Below are 18,572 nucleotides of genomic sequence, written 5' to 3'. Positions count from 1 at the left end.
TTGTTTTGATTTGCATCTCTCGGATAATTAGTGACTTTGAGCATGTTTTCATGTGCCTCTTGGCTTTCCTTCTGTCTTCTTTTGAAAATATTCTATTTAGGTCCATTGCCCATTTCTTAATTGGATCATTCATCTTCCTTTTATTTAGTTGTATAAGCTGTTTGTAGATGTTGGAGATTAAACCTTTATCAGTGGTAACATTTGCAAATATATTCTCCCATACCGTGGGCTTTCTTGTTGTTTTGTTGATGGTTTCTTTTGCGGTAAAAAAGCTTTTTATTTTGATGTAGTCCCATTTGTTTATGTTCTCCTTAGCTTCCACTGCCCTAGGGGCAGTAGCAGTGAAGAAGTTCTTTTGGCATATGTCTGAGATTTTGCTGCCTGTGGATCCTTCCAGTATTTTTATGGTTTCCTGTCTGATGTTTAAGTCCTGTATCCATTTTGAGTTTATTTTTGTGTAGGGTGTAAGTTGGTGATCTAGTTTCATTCTTTTGCATGTATCTGTCCAATTTTTCCAACACCATTTATTAAAGAGACTGTCTTGACTCCATTGTATATTTGTGCCTCCTTTGTCAAATATTAATTGAGCATAGTGATTTGGGTTGATATCTGGGTTCTCGATTGATTCCATTGGTTCTTATGCCAGTACCAGGCTGTTTTGAGAACAGTGGCTTTGTAATACAGCTTGAAGTCTGGTATTGAGATCCCTCCTACTTTATTCTTCTTTCTCAGGATTGCTGTGGCTATTCAGGGTCTTTTATTGTTCCAAATGAACTTTTGGAGAGTTTTTCTAGGTCAGTGAAATATGCCATTGGTATTTTAATGGGGAATGCATTGAACCTATAGATTGTTTTGGGTAGTATGGACATTTTGATGATGTTGATTCTACCAATCCATGAACATGGTATGTTCTTCCATCTGTTTACATCTTCTTCTCTTTCTCTTTTCAAAGCAAATAGGCCCTTTACTTCCTTCGTTAAATTTATTCCTAGGTATCTTCATTTTTTTAGTGCGATGGTAAATGGATTTGCTTTTTTAGTCTGTTTCTGTAATTTCACTATTGGTGTATAGAAATGCCATGGATTTCTTGGCATTAATTTTGTTTCCTGTTACATTGCCAAATTCATTTATTAAATCAATTAGTTTTTTAATAGAGTCTTTTGGGCTTTCTATGTACAATATCTTGTCATCTGCAAATAAGGATAACTTTACTTCTTCTTTTCCAATTTGGATGCCTTTTATTTCCTCTTCTTGTCTAATTACAATGGCTAGTACTTCCAGTACTATGTCAAACAGGAGTGGCGAAAGTGGGCATCCCTGTCTTGTTCCTATTCATAGAGGGAATGATTTTAGGTTTTTGCCCATTGAGTATGATGTTGGCTGTGGGTTTATCATATATAGCTTTTATTATGTTGAGGTATGATACTTGTACTCCCACCTTTTTGAGAGTTTTGAATCAAGAAAGGGTTTTGGATTTTATGAAATGCTTTTTCTGCATCAATTAATATGGCTATATGATTTTTATCTTTCAATTTGTTTATGTGATCTATCACGTTTATTGATTTCCGTATATTGTACCATCCTTGCATTCCTGGAATAAATTCTACTTGGTCATGGTGTATGATCTTTGTGAAGTTCTGCTGGAGCCGATATGCTAGAATTTTGTTTAGGATTTTGGCATCTATGTTCATGAGCGATATTGGCCTGTAATTCTCTTTCATTGAGTTGGCTTTATCTGGTTTTGGTATTAGGGTGATGCTGGCTTCATAGAAGGAGTTTGGAAGTGTTCCTTCCTCTTGAATTTTTAGGAATAGTCTGAGGAGGATAGGTTTTAGTTCTTCTTTGAATGTTTGGTAAAACTCTCCTGTGAAGCCAGCTGGCCCTGGGCTTTTGTTTGCTGGAAGCTTTTTGATGACTGTTTCAATTTCTTCCCAAGTCACTGGTCTATTGAGATTTTTAGATTCTTCCTGATTGAGTTTTGGAAGTTTGTATTTTTCTAGGAATCTGTCCCTTTCCTCCAGGTTGTTCAGTTTGTTGGAATAGAGTTCTTCGTAGTATTTTGTGACAATCCGTTGTATTTTGGTGGGGTCTGTTGTTATTTCACCTCTTCCATTTCTGATTTTGTTTATTTGAGTCCTCTCTCTTTGTTTCTTGGTTAGCCTGGCTAGAGGTTCCTCTATCTTGTTTATCCTTTCAAAGAACCAGCTCTTGGTTTTGTTGATCTTATGTATTGTTTCTTTGGTCTCTATGTCGTTTATCTCTGCTCTGATTTTTGTTATTTCCTTCCTTCTGCTTACACTGGGCTTTTCTTGTTGCTCTTTTTCTAACTCTTTGAGCTGTAGAGTTAGATAATTTGTTACCTTTTTTTTGTTTTTTTTGCAATAGGCTTTTAGGGATATGAACTTCCCTCTCAAAACTGCTTTTGCTGTGTCCCATAGATTTTGGATTGTTGTGTTTTCATTGTCATTTCTTCCTTGATTTCTCTGGTAGCCCAGTCTTTGTCTAATAACATGCTGTTTAGTCTCCATGTGTTTGATTTCTTAGGTTTATTTTTATTATAGTTAATTTCCAGTTTTATGCCACTATGATCTGAGAAGATGCTTGATATGATTTCTATCTTCTTGAACTTGAAGAGACTTTGCCTATGTCCCAAAATGTGGTCTATCTTTGAGAATGTCCCATGTGCACTTGAGAAGAATGTATATTCTGTGGTTTTGGGGTGAAATGTTCTGAAGATGTCGATTAATTCCATCTGGTCTAATGAATCATTTAGGGTTGATATTTCTTTGCTGATTTTTTGTTTGGATGATTTGTCCAAGGGTGACAGTGGGGTATTAAAATCTCCTACTGTGTTTGCATTGCTATTAATCTCTCCCTTAATGTCCTCCAGTAGTTTTTATTTTATTTTATTTTATTTTTTTATGTATTTGGGTCCTCTCATATTGGGTGCATATATATTTACCAGAGTTATTTCTTCTTGCTGGATTGCTCCCTTTAGTGGTCTTCATTATCTCTTGTTATGTCCTTCACTATGAGATCTAATTTGTCAGATATAAGTATTGCTACCCCAGCTTTTTTTTCATTTCCATTTGCCTGGAAACCCTTTTTCCATCCCTTCACCCTCAGTCTGTGTGTGTCTTTTTTTCTGAAGTGGGTTTCTTGTAGACAACAGATATATGGGTCTTGTTTTCTTATCCAATCTGTTACCCTATGTCTTTTGATTGGAGCATTCAACCCATATACATTTAAAGATATTATTGATAGGTACTCATTTGATGCTATTTTTATTCTATACCCCTGTGTTCCTTCTTCGCTTCCTATTTCTTTATTTTTACAGTAGACCCTTTAACATTTCTTGCATTGCTGGTTTGGTGGAGATAAATTCCTTCAATCTTTTTTTGTCTGTGAAGCTCCTGATTTCCCCTTCAATTTTGATTGATAGCCCTGCTGTGTACAGTATTCTTGGATTCACACACTTCTTTTGCATGACTTTGTATATTTCATCCCATTCCCTTCTGGCCTGATGAGTTTCTGTTGAGAAATCAGTTGCTAGTTTGATGGGGGTACCTTTATACGTAACTTTCTGTCTCTCTCTGGCTGCTTTTAAGATTCTTACCTTGTAGTTGATGTTTGCCCATTTAATTATAATGTGCATTGGCCTCGGTCTTCTGGGGTTCATTTTGCTTGGGACTCTGCAAGCATCTTGGATTTGTGTAGGTTTTTTTCCCTCTATCTCGGGAAAGTTTTCTGTCATTATTTCTTGAAATACTTTTTCCATGTCTTCCCCAGTTTCCTTTCCTTCTGGAACTCCTATTATTCTAATATTGTTTTGTTTTGCATTGTTCCAAAGTTCCATTAAGCTTTCCTCCTGCTTTTCAATTTTTTTTCCCCCAGAAGCTGCTCTAATTGGGTATTTTTTTCCATCTTGTCTTCTAGCTCAGTGTTTTTCAACCTTTTTTGGGCAAAGGCACACTTGTTTCATGAAAAAAATTACGAGGCACACCACCATTAGAAAATGTTAAAAAATTTAACTCTGTGCCTATATTGACTATATATAAAGTAATTCTCTTGAATAGGAATCAAATAAACACAAAGAAAGTATTTTATAATTACTTTATTATGAAATATTAAGTAAACAAAATAGTGATAAATTATAAAATTCTTGTCTTGTCTGCACCTACGGCACACCAGGCAACATCTCGCGGCACACTAGTGCGGTCCTCTGCTTCATCTAGTCTACTCTTGATGCTTTCTATTGAGTTCTTCATAGTAGCGATGTCATTTTTTATTTCTTCTTTGTTCTTCTTCAATTCCTCTTGGTTCTTCTTCAATTCCTCTTGGTTCTTATTCATATCATCAAATTTCTCTTCCATTCTTTTTAGCCATTTTATGATCATTACTCTAAGTTCTTGCTCTGGTAGGTTGCTTGCCTCTAACTCGTTTATTTCCTTTTCTGGTGATGCCTGCTTTTCTTTCATGTGCGGGCTATTTCTTTGTCTCCCCATGGTTTCTCTTCTGAGGATGTCCAGTTATGTGGTGTTCCTTCTCCTGCGTTGATTTAAAGGCACAAAATACAACACTACCAGGTACAACACAAAAGGCACTTAACAGGCATGTATTTGCAATATTAATAACCTCTAATAAAGGTGACCACTAGAGATAGGGAAATTATGGGATAGGAGAGAAGGAAGAAAGGTAAAAATAAAATAAAAAATAAAATAAAAAAGAGGGATAAATTAAGAGATAGAAAAAGAAGAAAAACAAGTAATGACGAAATGACGTTGGAAAATAGAAAAAAAAAGGAGAGAGAGAGAGAGAGAGAGAGAGAGAGAGAGAGAGAGAAGAAGCAGACTTAGAGGGAAAGGGGAAACATACTTTATATATGTGGAGAAAATTCCCATAGAACAACCACTAATCCCAGCCAATGCCAGCAACAATACTTGGAGATTAATAAAAACTACAATATCCACTATTATTAAGTAAGGCTATGATGTACAGAAGTAAAAAGCAAACATAAAACAAGGGATTTAAAAAAAATGCAAAACAACAATAACAGCACAAGAATAAGCATAACAATTTCACTAAAAAGCATAAAAATTCACTATAATCAACATTCACGCAAACAATGACAAAAAAATAGAGAGGAGAACAGGTTTTTTTTTGTTTGTTTTTGTTTTTAACTAGTTAATATAGTAAAGAGAGTGGTATTTATACACTTGGATCAGGGGTTGGAAATTAGGTCTATAGGTATGGTGAGAGCTTTAGCAGGGGCTATACAGAAAGAATAGAGGAAAAACTAAAGCCAGAAAGGAGTAGGATAAACAGGAGACAAAAAGGGTAAAGATTAGTAAGAGAATGATGGTGTAAAGGTCGAGTTGAGGTAATGTTGAATGATGCTATAGTAAAGATTAAAATAGAATGAAGACTAATCCCAATGTAAAATAAAGAGAAAATAAAATGGTACTGGAGAAAAAAAAAAAAGAAGAAAAAGGGAACAAAAAATTCAAAATAGCAGTAGTAATAGTGATGATTGAGACTGAAAGATGTGATAATTGAAAAGGTAAAATCAAGTAAGAAAAAAATAAAAAAATTCGTTTCTTAAGTAAAGGAGGAAAAAATGAAAATTAAATAAAAGATGTAAAAAATGGAAATAAAATGAAGAATAGTAAAATTAGCATAAAAATGTCCAGTAGTGACCATTCACTTCCTCTGTTATTGTATTTGGCACGCCTGATTCTCGGACCAGACAGTCTTGCAGTACCCAGCATTCCACTGCACCTCAGTTATTTGTGTCCATTTATTTTTGATTAGTTAAAAGTTTAAGGGGGAAAAAAAAGGCAGTTTGTAATTCAGCCCCTAGGTGGCAGTGTTTCTTGTTTGACCTCCCAGTCTTTTTGGTTGCTCTGGCCTTCTTTCTCTATGGCTCTAGTTGCCAGAGCCATCTTCTCTATGGCTCTATCTGCCTGCTGACTCAGATCCCCTGTTTCCAGGAAGGCAATTTCCCCCTGCAATTTCCCCGGATATGCCCAACTGGGCAGTCCTTCCCTAGTATTCAGAAGCAAGGGGGTGAAGGGGATCAGGCGCCAAGGTGTCCAGATGTTCTGCCCTTGGCGGGTCAGCCACGATTCTTAACAATCTGTCCTGTGTCCCTTGGCATTTTAAAGAAGTCCCGCTTCTGGGGAAGATTACGCCAAACCCAGCACTGGGTGTCGTAGGGCAGGATTCTCGCTGGGGCCTTCTTTTGGTGCAGCTTGGCGTGGGTGGCCGGCAGGGAGCTCCGCGGCTACAGTGGAGGCGGGGCCTCTCGGGAGCTCCGCGGCTACAGTCACTGCTGGCGCCGCGGGGACTCAAAACCCTCACGCTTTCCCCGTAAACTCTGACCTTTCCATGAGTGATCGAAGGACTCCCTTGAATCCACGTGTTTGTGCCAATTGCGGTGTCACAGCTGCTCGATGGACTCCCCTGCTGTGGGTTTTCCAGGCCTCAAAGAAGATCCTCCTTTCCTAGTAAGATGGTGCAGCCTTCCCTCTGAGCCCGTAGCTCCAGGAGAGGTCGCAGCCCTTCAATTCTGGCTGCTTGTTCAGGAAATCCTGTCCAGCGGACCCTTCCTTACCTTCCTTTAGAGTTCCGCTGCCCCTTAGCTGCCAATCAATATTCCCTGAGCGACTCAGACGCTGCTTTTATCTGTTCTGGGGCCAGGGTCAGAACAAGTCTGTCTGTTCGGTCGCCATCTTGTCCCTAAATACCAGCTTTTTTATTTTTATGAAATATCTTTTTCCAGCCCCTTGCTTTCAGTCTGTGTGTGCCTTTCCATCTGAAATGAGTCCCTTGTAGACAGTATATGTAAGAATATTTTTTTCTTATCCATTCAGCCACCTGTGTCTTTTACATTTAAAGTGGTTATTGGTAGGTTCGTAGTTATAAGCACTTTATTATTCATAGTTTTTTTTTCCTTTTTAAAAATATATATATTTTATTGATTTAAAAAAAATTTTTAAATATATAATATTTTATTGACTTTGTACAGAGAGGAATTGAGAGGGACAGAGAGTTTGAAACATCAATGAGAGAGAATCATCGACCAGCTGCCTCTTGCACACCCCCCCACTGGGGATGTGCCCGCAACCAAGGTACATGCCCTTGACCGGAATCGAAGCCGGGACCTTTCAGTCCCCAAGCTGACGCTCTATCCACTGAGCCAAACCGGTTTCGGCTATTTTATTGATTTTTTTACAGAGAGGAAGGGAGAGATATAGGGAGCTAGAAACGTCGATGAGAGAGAAACATCGACCAGCTGCCTCTTGCACACCCCCCACCGGGGATGTGCCTGCAACCAATGTATACACCCCTGACCAGAATCGAACCTGGGATCTTTCAGTCTGCAGACCGACGCTCTACCACTGAGCCAAACCGGTTTCGGCTTTTTTCTACTTTTTAAAGATTCCTTTAACATTTCCTTTAGCACTGTTTTGATGATGATGAACTTCTTTAGCTTTTTTTTTTTTTTTTTTTATCTTGGAAACTCTTTGTCTTTCCATTCTAAATGATAGCTTTGCTGGGGAAAGAAGTGTTGTAGGTCCTTTGTTTTCATCACTTTGAATATTTTGTGCCAATTCCTTCATGCCTGAAAAATTTCTGTTGAGAAGTCAGCTGACAGTATTTTTGGAACTCCTTTTTAGGTAACTGTTTTCTCTTGCTGCTATTAAGATTCTTTTTGTCTTTAATTTTTGACATTTTAATTATGATGTGTTTTGGTGTGGGCCTCTTTGGGTTCATCTTATTTGGGACTCAGTACTTCCTGGACTTGTATGTCTATTTCTTTTACCAGATTAGGGAAAATTTCCATCATTATTTATTAATATAAGTTTTTAATTCCTTGCTCTCTTTCTTCTTCTGGTACCCCTATGGTATGCTTGCTGCTGTCCCAGAGGATCCCCTAAAGCAGCAGTCTCCAACCAGTGGTCCGTGAGGTCTGAAAGGTTGGCGACTGCTGCCCTAAACTATCCTCATTTTTTTTTTCTTTTTGCTGTTCTAATTGGGTGTTTTTGCTATCTTATCTTTCAAACTTCCCATGTGATCCTCTGCTTCAATTAATCTACTGTTGATTCCCTCTAATGTATTTTTCATTTTAGTCATTGTATTCTTCATTTCTGACTGGTTCTTTTTTATGTTTCCTATCTCCATTTTTATATTTTCCATCTCTTTGTTGAAATTCTCACTGAGATTATTGAGCATTCTTATAACCAGTTTTTTGAATTTTGCATTGGTAGATTATTTGTCTCCATTTTATTTAGTTCTTTTTCTGGAGTTTTGGTCTTTTCATTCATTTGGGACATGTTTTATTGTCGCTCCATTTTGGCTGCCTCCCTGTGTTTGTTTCTATGTATTAGAGTTGCTATGTTGCTCGGTTTTGGAAGAGTGGCCTTATGTAGTAGGTATTCTGTTTGGTCTAGTGTTGCAATCTCCCTGGTCACCTGAGCTCGATGCCCTTGTCTGTGTTTTGTGTGTCCTCCTGTTGTAGTTGAGCGTTGATTGCTGTTGGTATGTCAATGGAAGGGATTGACCCTCAGACTGATAGGTTGTGAGCACTGGCCATGGAGGAACTCTGCAGGGACCGAACCTGCAGCAGGATTCCCTTTAGTTTGGTACTGGTGCCAGATGAGTCTTCCCTTTGGGTGTATATTTTTTATGAAGGTGGCTGGGTAATGCTCTGGTATGGTCTGAAGCTAGCCATCATGTGTGCTGGTTCTGGGACCTCTTGGGAGATGCAGTCCAAAGTCAGCCACTGCCTGTGCCCTGCCCAGGGCCACTTGGTATGAGCTACTAAGAAATCTGTGGATGGTTGCTTCTTGTGTGGGGCTTGGAGGTACATGGGAGAGACTAAGCTTCAAACTTAGCCTATTTGTCATTATTGCCATGCTTGGAGCTGCTTAGCAAGAGGTATGTAATACATGGGTTAGCTGCTGCTTGTTTGAGGCTTGTGAAACTTTGGGAAAGTCTACAGCATGAGCCAAGACAGGCCATTTGTATGGAAAAAAACACTGGAAGCAGCTTGGATGGATCTGCAGGTTGGGTGAGTTAAGGTCTCACTATGGCAGGGAAAACAGTGTGAGCCAGGTTGATGGAGACTCAGATATGGCACCACCCATTTGTACCTGCAGGACAAGGGATCAACAAAGGAATAATGGCCTCTGCCAGCATTTCTGTCTTCACCCTAATGACAGACAGTTTATTTCCTCCTCATAAGGCCCTTGCACCCTTTGAGCCGCTGCCCCAGTGCTGGAACTCAGAGCAAGTGAGTCAATTTGCAGGCTCTTTAAGAGGAACTTCCTGGGACTCCATCAGCCTTTCATCTCTCTCAGCCTAATCCCCACTGGTTTTCACAGCCAGAAGTTATAGAAACTGCTCTTCCCAGCACTGGAACCCTTGGCTGGGGGCCTGGTATGGTGCTGGGACCCCTCACTCCTTAGGGGGATCTCCACAGTATAGCTATCCCTCCCAATTCTTAACCATCATGGGTGGATATTGGATTAAACTGTTCTATGTCTCTGCTTCTCCTACCAGTTTCCATTATGCTTCTTTTAACCTTAGGTATAGGATTCAGCTAAATTTCAGGCATTTATCAGTGATGGTTGTTCTCAAGTTTAAGTGTAATTTTGATGTGGTTGTGGAAGGAGGCAAGCACATGGTATACCTACTCCACTACTTGACCAAAAAGAAGGTCACACTATAGATACTTAATTAAAAACTCCCATTTTGTGCCCTAGTCAGTTTGGCTAGAGAATCATCCTGAGGACTCCCAGGTTTGATTCTGATTAAGGGCACATGTCTGTGTTTCAGGCTCCATCCCCAGTAGGGGGTGTGCAGGAGGTAGCTGATCATGATTCTCATCATTGATGTTTCTTTCTTCCTTTCCCTTTCTCTCTGAAATCAATAAAAGTATATTTAAAACAAACAAAAAACAAACAAAACTCCATTTTGCCACATTGAGCACTCTATGGGAAGACTGCTAAGAATAATCTCCATTAGCTGGTATTTGTATCTTTCTCTCTTTGCCTATTTATTTTTCAAGATTTTTGCTCATTATGATACCTACTCTCTAAGGTCTTCATTGAATCTTCCAGCGAGAAGATTTTTTCCTTTCCTCGTATTTCTTCTCAACTTCTATTATGGTTCTGGAGGTGGCATTCTGGTTCACTCTGAAGGCTGGACATTAGATAGGACCCGTGGGTGGGGCCATGTTGAAAAGGGGATCCTGAAGCAACTCAGGGCTCAATTTGAAAGAATTGTGATGGGTGAGGGAGTCTTGTGTGTTTGCCATTGCTGTTATCTAAAGTTTATTGACTCCCTTAGTAGATTGCAGATTCCTTGAGAACCATGCCCCTGGGTTAGTCACCATTTGATTGCCTTCAACACCTGGCACCCTAGATGTTAACAATAAACATGTGCTCAAATGAAATGAGGGCAGTAAAGAAATTCATGGTGAAATTTGAGCTGTGTTTCAAGGACAGGTGAAGATTTGGATGTGGGAGAATATTCTAGGGAGAGGAAATGACGTGAAGGAAAGTTATCAGGAAGTGACTCCCAGGGAAAGAGAAGGCCTTTGTCAGGGCATGAGAGGAAACAAGAACTGTTAATAGGTTAAGGATTAGAGTCCAGAGACATAGGTTTAGCTGAATTGGTGAGGCCATAATTAGATGAAGGAAATGGTTTGAATTAAAATTTGGAGAAACGGCAACAAAAAGGAGAAAATTCAGTTGTAAAATGTTCATCAGCTTTTGGAATATACTCCTCTAGAATTTAAATAGAGAATAACCAGACAGTTTGTAATTTTTAACAGAGATATAGTGACATCTCATGAAATTATTGTAAGCTGGAAGTCCAAAGGAACAATAAGAGCAGAAAATAGATGTGACAGAGAAGCTTGTCATTTTTTTTAATGTGCCCACTTAAAGTTTCTTACAGGCTAATTTATTTGAGAAGCCATATAACTACATTAGATATCTGATTGTGTATAAAAATGCTATTATAAAAATAGATGGAGAGTTTTATTTTTTCAGCCATACTCAATGTCTGGATGTACTTTTCTTGTTCCCTCGATACTGTGGAAATACAGAACAGTGACACACAGTGATATAGGATGGCTCCTGCTGAGGTCTTGATCAGTATAGAACAAACTGCTCTTTGGCAGTTGAACCAGTTTGCAGGGACATGATGCTTCGGGATAAATCTGAGAACATATGTGACTTACAGGGTGGGCAAAAGTAGATCTACAGTTGTGAACATGTGAGAGTTTATTCTTATATTATTTATTAATTATTGTCTTGTTTTTCATGCGAACAACTGTAAATCTACTTTTGCCCCACCCTGCATATTTTTTTCATTTTCACAGACTGGGTAAATTACACTCTCCCCCTTTACTCACAATGCTAGTAACTTCCTGATTTCAATGATTTGTTGTATTTGAGTGTTTATTTTTATAGGTAGAATGTTTATTTTTACAGAATGTTTATTTTTATTGTACTTTGCCTTAAATCAGAAAGACCTGCCATTTCTCATAATATAGTACTACTCAGTTTGTCATCTTTAGCAACAGATGAATTGAGAGAGAAATGGGAAAAATCTTTGTGGATAAAGGTAAAAGGGGAAAATGTTAAAAGAAGCAATGGGCCTAAAAATTGTTAGGCAAGGAATATAGTCTTCAACACTACTGATTGCTCTGAGGGCAACCATAAACTGATTTTCCTCCTTCCTAGACAGGCTGCAGTGGGTGAGTGATGCCTATACTTATGCAGGTGTTTAAGGTCTGCTACCCACTTCTTGGGATCACATAGGAAAGAATTAAAATATAAGCTAGCATAAAGTTTAAAGTGAAAGAGACTTTATTACTGAAGGACTGATACAGAATGAGGGCAACTTCATATGTAGAACAGCTCCTCCCTGTCTGAGTTACTCCCACTCCCCATTTTTTTGTTTTTCTTTTTTATTAAATTTACTAGTGGCCCAGTGTATGAAATTCATGCACACAGTGGGGGTTCTCTTAGCTTGGGCCTAAACTGTCAGTCAGACATCCCTCTCGAAATTTGGGATAGCTGGCTCCTAATTGCTCACCCGCCTGCCTGCTTCATTGCGCCTAACTGCCTCTGCCTGCCTGCCTGATTGCCCCTAACTGCCTTCCCCTGCCAGCCTGATCTCACCCCCAACTGCCTCTCATGCTAGCCTGATCTTGCTCTCAACAGCCATCTCTTGCCAGCCTTATCTCTCCCCCAACTGCCCTCCTATGCTAACTTGATCTCACCCCCAACCACCCTTCTCTGCTGGCCAATTTGGTTCTGATTGGTCAGTTTCTATGCCAGTCAGCATCAAAAGCTCTGCCTCCTAGGCAACCATTGGCTCCTCACAGTTGACCCAGATTTGGTTCTGATTGGTCAGTTTCTATGCCAGTCAGTGTCTCTGGGCCTATCAACCTGGCCTTATCAGAAAGGCGGGGCTCATCAATAGCCCTGGTGAAGGCCTGGAGAGAAATGGAGATGCGGCTACTGGCAGGACTGGGAGAGAAAGAGAGAGGCAAGACCTGATCAAAAGCTGCCACAGAGGCAACGGATCAGTTTCTGCTTCTCTCTTCAGGCCTCTTTCTGGCCCTTATTTGCAGCCCCCTCAGCAGTCAGTGCAGGGGCACTGTGTCTGCAGTGGAAGCAGTCAGCATTGACTGCAGGACTGACTTCCAATTGGTCAAGCCTGGGTCGTTACTGGTCATTATGACCTAGGGTTTTTATATATTAGGATTGGGGTTACATCTATGCTAATAAAAGGATAATATGCTAATTAGACCAGGAGACCTTCTGATGTCCTTCTGGTCAAAGCCATGGTGGCAGGGCTGATGCAGAGATGGTTAGGGGCAATTAGGTCAGAAGGGGGAGGACAGATGAGGGTGATCAGGCTGGCATGGGGGTCAGTTGGGGGCAATCAGGCCAGCAGGGGGCAGGGAAGTTGGGGGAGAGCAGTCCAGTGGGGGGAAGTTGGGGGTGAGAAGGCTGAAAGGGGGGATGTTGGGGGTGAGCAGGCTGACAGGCAGAGTAGTTAGGGGCCATCAGGTAGGCAGGCAGGTGAGTGTTTAGGAGCCAGTGATCCCAGATTGTGAGAGGAGATGTCCAACTGCCGGTTATCCCCCAAGGGGTCCTAGATTGGAGAAGGTACAGGCTGGGCTGAGAGACACGTGCCCCACCCCCTGTGCATGAATTTCATGATTTGGGCCACTAATTGGTTAATAAAACTGCATAGGTTTCAGGTGTACAATTCAATAATACATTTGTATATTGCATTGTGTATTCACCACCCCAAGTTAAGTCTCTTTTATCATCATTTATTCCCCTGTACCCTTTTCTACCTCCCTAACTCCTTTTTCCCTCTGCCCTCTGGTAGTCACTACAGTTGTTGTCTGTGTCTATTAGTTGTGTGTGTGTGTGTGTGTGTGTGTGTGTGTGTGTGTGTTGGGGCGGTTGTTTTGTTTTTGCTTAATCCCCTTATCTTTACCCAGTTTCAAACCCCTGCCCTCTGACAGCTGTTCTCTCTGAATTTGTTGGGATATCTATTTTTTAAAATTTATCTTTATGTTTTTATTAATTATTTTAGAGAGAGCAGAAAGATAGAAACATTGATGAGAGAGAAACATTGATTGGCAGCCTTCTGTATCCCTGCTCCTGGGAATCAAGTTCGCAACCTGCACATATGCCCTTACCAGGAATTGAACTGGTGACCTCCTGGTTCATGGGTGAATGCTCAATCACTGTGTCACACTGCCTGGGTTGGGATGTACTTTTTTTTATGAGGCTCATTTAATCGAGGGGCAGGGCATTCAATAAGGGAAGCAATATTCAGGATTTTTCTGGAAAAGGGCTGGAGACTGCTCAGAAGAGTACTGTTGGCTATTTTGTGTCCTTAGGAAATATGGTGGATTAGGATTGTCATTTAGTAAGCTAATGTATTACAATGTGCATATTATGAAGTTACTACAAGGTGATATTAGTCACCATGTTGAATCAAGCTGGTTTTCTGCTGGTTTAAAGCCATATAACCTTTGGGGGTTGGTCTTATTAACTCCTTGACAGTTCCAATAGCTTTTATTGGTTATAGTTGTTTTGCTACATACCCTATCTCAATACCATTGGAGTGTGACAGACCCATTACTGCACCTGTCTAGGTGGAGCTGAGGGCACAGAGTGGGAAGTAAGCTTTACACTTCATCCATGTCTGCCCAGACTACCTTTTTCTCATCACTTCTACACTTGTAACTCTGTGTTTGGGTTTCAAAATTGAGGAGGCAGCTGTTTGGTGTTAGCCAGGGATAATGGGGAAAACTTTTGGGTAAAAGCCTTGTGAGAAGAGATCTTTTTTGCGTTATTGTTGTTGTTGTTGTTTTTTGTGTGTGTGTGTGTTTTCACATGCTGATTTAATCATTCAACTATGCAGCAAATCTTTTTTAATTTTTTCTTTTTTTTAAGAGTCTCATGCTCTACCGACTGAGCTAGCCGGGCACTTCAAATTTTTTATTTTTTTTAAATCAATCTTTATTGTTCATATTATTACAAAGGTTCCTCATTTCTTCCCCCCTTCACCAGGTTCCCACCCTACCCTCCACTCCCTCCCCGCCCCCCATTGTCCTCATCCATAGGTGCACAGTTTATGTTCAGTCTCTTCCAGCATCCACCACTCCTCCTTTCCCAGATAACTGTCAGTCCACTCTCCTCCCATATCTCTGACTCTACTACAATCAACAGCTAATATTGTTAATCAGGTTTTTCAATATCCTTTTTTTGTTGTTGTTGTGTGTTTTTTTTAAATTGATAAGCTTTTACACTTCTAAGAATAAATTTTAAAATCTAATAATTTTAAACCTTGTTTTTTTCTGCCCTGGGAATTGAGAAGCAAACTTGTTTACATGTAAACTTGCCCTTAGGCTATCAAAAGGTGTAGCCATTCAAGTGTAAATGAACTCATTGTTTAAAGATAGCTGCTGTTTGGAATTGGATTACCTGTTCTGGGTGGGAAGGGCTTGTCCTCCCCTTTCTCCATTAAAATTAAGGTGTTAGCTTTAAAACCTCTTTTTGGCAAGAGACCTTAAACTTTCAGAACTTTAAGTTTTTCAGGTAGTAAATCAGTTACTTAGCATTTTCTCAAATCAATAATACCTCCACATTCCCAAGGATACACTTCACACAAAAGACATTTCCAAATAGATCAACCAACCTCATCCAGACCCCACACAAGGCAATCACAGATCAACACCCCAGCGCTATTCTAACTCAACACATCCAGATCTAAGCCTTCATCACTTGATTCAGCAGACCCTCAAGTTCCCCCAAAAGTTTCCAGCCATGTCTGAGAGGCAGCCCTAGGGTGGGGGCAGGCGAGGAGTGAGCTGTTCCGGGCCTGGCTGCTCCGGGCCTGGCCTCTGTTGCTCTGGTCCGCTCCACAACCAGCCGCTCCTGGCCTGGCTGCTGCTGCTCCTGGCCTGGCTGCTGCTGCTCCTGGGTCTGGCTGCTCTGGGCCTGGCTGCTCTGGGCCTGGCTGCTCTGGGCCCGGCTGCTCTGAGCCCGGCTGCTCTGGGCCTGGCTGCTCCGGGCCCGGCTGCTTCCAGCCTGGCTGCTCCCAACCTGGCTGCTCCGGGCTTGGTTGCTGCTTCTCTGGGCCCGGCTGCTCCGGGCCCAGCCACTCTGGGCCTGGCCGCTCCCAGCCTGGATGCTGCTGCTCCGGGCCTGGCTGCTTCCGACCCGGCTGCTCTGGGCCCGGCTGCTCCAGGCCCAGCCACTCCGGGCCCTGCCGCTCCCAACCTGGCTGCTCCTGGCTTGGTGCAGCAACTCTTTTTAAATTAAATTCTTTATTGTTGTAAGTATTACAGATGTCTCCATTCCCACCCCCCCCCCGCCCCCCCACCATTGACCTTTCCCAGCCTGCTTCTCCCATTCCCTTCTCCCAGCACAGGCCCTCACTCCCCTATTGTCTGTGAGCAACTTTAAAAAAAAATTGTATTGAATTTATTGGGGTGAGATTAGTTAATAAAGTATATAGGTTTCAGGTGTACAATTCAATGATATACCATTTGTATATTTGTGTGTTCATCACTCCAAGTCAAGTCTCCTTCCATCACCATTTATCCTCACTATACCTTCTTTTACTTCCCCTACTCTCGATCCAGCAGCTCTTAACTCTTCACACCTATTCATTCAGTTGGGTAAAAAAAGAAGTGAAATAACTTTTGAATCTCTGTGTTTGGATGACCAGATCTCACATTCAAAGTAATGAAGGTCAGAGTTATGGTACTAGCACCTTTCATTTCAATATGGTCTTTCTTTCCTTGGGAAAGTTACTTTTTTTCCATAGTCCTTTAAATATAATATATATATTTTTTTGTTTTGTCTGACTCCGTTTCTGGACTCAAAATACTTGTTGACTCACCATGCTTTACGCTGGTGTTCTGGCCTGAACTGTGCCCCTATACACTGGTGTCTGATCTGGACCATGCCCCTCTGGCCTGCAGTTGCTTTAATATGAACAAGTTGGGCCACAAAAGGAATTCTTCACATGCTAACTACTTTAACAAGAATTATTGTTTCTTTTTATTAGTGTTATTTCCCCCCCACCCCCTCAAAAAATTTTTTTTTTGGCCTCTGTCTTTCTTATTCTTTTTTTCTCTTAAATGCATATGTCCTCACATACCCACACCTTTGAGCCTTCCTTCTCATATTGCCATTTTATATACTGCAATTGCCTTGTGTTGACATAAGAAATGTCCAAACCTGTAAAGAACTTTTATGAGTTCATTTGAGCCAAACTGACAACAATCGCTGGGAAACAAAATTTCAATAGTTTGAGAAAATGCTCTGAAGAATGGCAATTTTGTATCTTATTTTACACATTAGAATCAAAGGAGGAGGCATAAGGGGGTTACATGAAATATTTTGGTGGTAGATTAGAGAGGTGAGGGAGAACAAAGTGAGGGAAACTCTGCAAAGAACAAATAATGAAGTTAGAAAGGTTAATGATAATAAAATAGCAAAATATTCTACTACAAGAATAAATTAATCACAGTGAACTGAAAAATATTTAGAGGCCAGGTATGGACAGAGGTGATCATGTCTAATGCAGTTGGGAAGAAGTTAAGGACACAAAGGGAATGGTGTGTGGAAGTCCAAGTGGTTGAATTGAGAGAAGGGTGCAGAGCACATTATGTAGGTAGTAATGAGATGGTTAATACTTGGGAAAACAGAAGCATAAAAGAGCACCAACATCAAGATAACATTATAAGGTTGACTTTTGCACAACTCAGAGTTTAGGGAAACCGACCCCTCTGCAATAAAAAATATGCATGTAACTTTTTTGTAATACTTGCACCTACCACAGTGGGGTAGCTATGAAGTTATGTACTACAGTTAAATTTATGCAGCTATGATTTAATACTGCATCTTTGTGTTTATTTACAGTTCTCTAGACTGCAAATGGCACCATGTGTGTTCTGTGTATACGTTTTTATAAATTTTAATATTTTACGATATATTTGTATATATTTTATAGTTACATTTTATGCATTCAATAACATACCTAACTTTTTCTAAATTTTTGATATTTCTAGGCTGTGAGGTTTTTCAAACTGTTACATGTCTTAAATTTTCCCCCAACATATTTCTTGAAAACAATCTGCATATCAGTGAACCCATGCAATTGAAGGGTCAATTGTATTGATATTTTCTTTGTTTTTGCAAGAGATTGCTAGCCTTCTTTTAAGAGGTCTCAAGTGAGTCATGCAGTTTGGAATAATGTTACTTCATCCAAGGTGTGTTATACTGCCTTAACTCTTTGTGATGGTACATACTTATCATTTCTGAGATTGTGCAAGCACTTAGAAGATTATTTTGCTTACTTAAGAATAAAGTTAAATTTTCATCAATTACCTTTTTAAAAAGCTTGGAGTTGGGGGGGCAATGGTAAGATATGTGCAAGTATAATACCTTAATAAAAAAAAAAATGGAAAGAAAGAAAAAAAGCTTGGGGTTTGGCAAATCCAGGCTGTTGACAATAAAAGTAATCACTTTTTAGGAAAATTTACCTTGTAGAGTGAGTGAGAAACCTGAGCTCAATTCTTTTGAGTAGAAATATGCTTAGGAAAAATGTTAATTATATTGTACCCATTTAATAGCTTGCGCTGTCCAAAGAGCAGTCCAGCTAGTATGTAGAGTAAGAGATTAACAAAGTTAGTGGTATTCCAATTTATATTTATACTAGAGGCCTGGTCCACAAATTTGTGCAGCAGTGGGTCCGTTGGCCTGGCCTGTGGGATTGGGCCAAAACTGGCTCTTCAACATCCCCCAAGAGGTCCCGGATTGCCAGAGATTGCAAGCCAGGTAAAGGGGCTGGGGAGAGAGAAACAGGAGGTTAGCCAGCTAGGGAGGGACTGTGGGAAGGCTCCAGGGCATGTCCAGCCTTTCTCCTTCAGTCCCAATCAGCCAAACCCCAGCACAAGCTAACCTACTGGTTGGAGCATCTGCCCCCTGGTGGTCAGTGCACATCATAACCTA

At 40.4% G+C, this 18,572-nt stretch overlaps 1 protein-coding gene across 5 annotated transcripts in view; it reads left to right on the top strand.

Moving 5' to 3' along the window:
• Positions 1 to 18,572, top strand: part of PLS1 (plastin 1) — a 227,717-nt gene that overhangs the window by 43,197 nt on the left and 165,948 nt on the right. The gene's annotated exons all lie outside the window — the stretch shown is intronic.

This window comes from Pipistrellus hanaki, assembly GCF_964339955.1.
Source record: "Pipistrellus hanaki genome assembly, chromosome: 2".
In the NCBI taxonomy this organism is placed as follows: domain Eukaryota; kingdom Metazoa; phylum Chordata; class Mammalia; order Chiroptera; family Vespertilionidae; genus Pipistrellus; species Pipistrellus hanaki.
This window is presented reverse-complemented; position numbering and strand designations above follow the sequence as displayed.